General features: G+C 36.7%; 1 non-coding gene across 1 annotated transcript; it reads right to left on the bottom strand.

Annotated features, from left to right (window-relative positions):
* Positions 1-2,112: 2,112 nt before the first annotated feature.
* On the bottom strand, positions 2,113-2,215 carry LOC114047408. Its single transcript, XR_003569596.1, has one exon. It is a non-coding gene; the product is annotated as a U6 spliceosomal RNA (small nuclear RNA).
* Positions 2,216-2,618: the final 403 nt, after the last annotated feature.

Below are 2,618 nucleotides of genomic sequence, written 5' to 3'. Positions count from 1 at the left end.
AAGGGAGGAGAGGTGAAAATCTGTGGGAGGGCCCACAGGGGCCCGGATCCAGCTGGAATGGAGATGGAGCCTGTAGAAATCAGGATGGGAGCCAAGTTAGAAGTGAGCATGAATGGCGTGGCAGCTTCTTTAGGTGCCTCATGGCGCAGGAATCCCCAGGCAGGGAAGGGAGAAATAAGGATGTGGATGTTTCCTGAACTCCTTCTCTCTCACCACACATAGCCAATCAGTTTCCAAATCTTGTCGTTTCTATAGTCGTGAAGCTGTCACATCAGGGCCTTTTCTCTTTACTCACTATTACCGCCTTACTTCAGACCTTTATCACCTCTCGATCAGATTATTGCAACTGCCTCCTAATTGGCCTCCCTACCTTAAATTGCTTCCCACTCCAGTCCATCAGACACATTGTGCTGCCAAAGTGATTTTCCTTAGATGCAGATCTGACTATATCACTCCCCTATTCTATCAGCTCCAGTGGCTCCGTTACTTGGAGGATCAGATATAAACTCTGCTTATCTTTTAAACCTCTTTACAACCTCACCCCAACCTATCTTTCCAGCCTTATTGTATGTGGGTCTCTTCCTTGCATTCTGAGATCCAGCCCAACTAGCCTTTTTTTTTTTTGTTATCCATTTTATGTCCTATCTCCATCCCTTTGTACTGGCCATCCCCCATTCCTGGAATGTAATTCCTCTTAATCTCCTCCTCACAGAATCCCTTTCTTCCTTCAAAATGGAATTCAAGCACCACCTTCTCCATGAACTCTTTTCTGATGCTACCCAACTGCTGGTGCCTTCCCCCTCAAATTACCATTTATCTTTAACTTTATGTTCTAATTATTTATTCTTTATATAAACTTCTTAAAAGTAGTGATTATTTCATTCTTTCTATTTATATCCTCAGCATTTAGCACAGTACCTGATGTCATAGTAGGTGTTTAATATGTGCTTGTTTATTCTTTATATAAACTTCTTACAAGTAGTGATTATTTCATTCTTTCTATTTTATATCCTCAGCACTTAGCATAGTCCCTGATGTCATAGTAGGTGTTTAATATGTGCTTGTTTATTGATTAGGTCCATCAGACAAGAACATCTATTGTCTACTTCATGTCTTCCTACTACTGTACAAACTTTCATGCACTCTTTTTAAAATCAATCTTAGAATTCGTTTCTTCCTTTAAAGCTCAACTCAAGCATCCTGATTCTGTACCATCCCTCGTACCCCCACCCCCAAGTACTTCCTCTTCCAAAATAATTAACCTTGAATTTACTTTATATTTATTTCATATGTATTTATATGAAATATAAATCTAGTTATAGGAGTACTTGTTTCTCCCACAGAATGTAAGCTCTTTGAAGTTAGAAATTGGTGGTGTTTATTTTGTCTTTGTATCCCCAGTGTTTGCATAAAATAAGTACTTAATAAATGTTTATTGCTTAATTGATCATGTGGCTAGCATATTTGCTGTGGTGTTATGGTCATTCTGCTAAACTAATATGATGCTATAGGGAAAGAAATTTAGTAGAGTTCAAGAGTTCAAAGGAACCTTAGACTAGAGAACTCTAGAACATAGAACATAGGATGCTGGAACTGGAAGAGACCTCAGAGATCATCTAATCCTACCTCCTCATTATACAGATGAAAAAACTAAGGCTTAGTGAAAGAAATGACCTGCTCAAGGTCACAAAGCTAGCAAGTGTCAAAACAAGGACTTGTACTACAGGCTTGGGTCCATTCTGTAGACTGAATAAGCTTGACCTGCCTGGGACTGGTACCTTTTAACTACCTTCTGCTATCCAGTGAAAATGCACCTAGGTTTCATGCCTAGAAACTGAAAGTGGCAAGGAGCTGATATGATAATTTAACCAGTGTGAATAATGCTAACGAATATGCTAAGACTGGAGGCCTAGCTAGCTAGTGATATATTATATATTATATATAATATATTACTGAGACCTTTAGGAGAAAATTCCTAACTGTACCAGAAGGGATTTTAGCTCAATGGTGAGGAGAGGGGATCTGGAAAGAAGCATTGCTCGTTAAACCCATAGATGACTTTTAAAGTTTTTAAAATTTTTTTTTTTTAATTTAAAAAAAAATTTTAAATTTAAAAAAATTTTTTTCACAAATATGCATATCATTCTTGCACAGGGGCCGTGCTAATCATCTCTTATTGTTACAATTTTGGTATATGTGCTGCTGACACAAAAACTATAGATGACTTTTTAAAAAATTGTTATTGCTGTGTTATTTTTACAACACCTTTATTTCCAAGTACCCCTCCTCTATCCAGTAAGCCATGGTAACAAAAAATAAAAAAAGGAACGGGGTGGGGGGAGCCATTCTATATAAGTAACCAATATATCAACCAATTCTAACAGTATATACAGGGTTTTCTATGTCTGTAATTCTGCATTTCTGCAAAGAATAAAGGGAAATGTATTTTTTCACCTTTTATTGTGGCCAAGATTGTTGATTATAATTATAAAGTTCTTTTTTCTTTTAATTCAAATTGACATTACTGTATATGTTGTTGTTGTTGTTGTTTTGTTTTGTTTTGTTTTGTTTTTGGTTCTACTTACGTTGTATCAATTCATATAAAACTTTCTGGAATA

Source organism: Vombatus ursinus, unplaced genomic scaffold (assembly GCF_900497805.2).
Source record: "Vombatus ursinus unplaced genomic scaffold, bare-nosed wombat genome assembly UNPS02014786.1, whole genome shotgun sequence".
Lineage (NCBI taxonomy): Eukaryota > Metazoa > Chordata > Mammalia > Diprotodontia > Vombatidae > Vombatus > Vombatus ursinus.
Note: the sequence above shows the minus strand (reverse complement) of the source record. Positions and strands in the feature narration are given on the sequence as shown.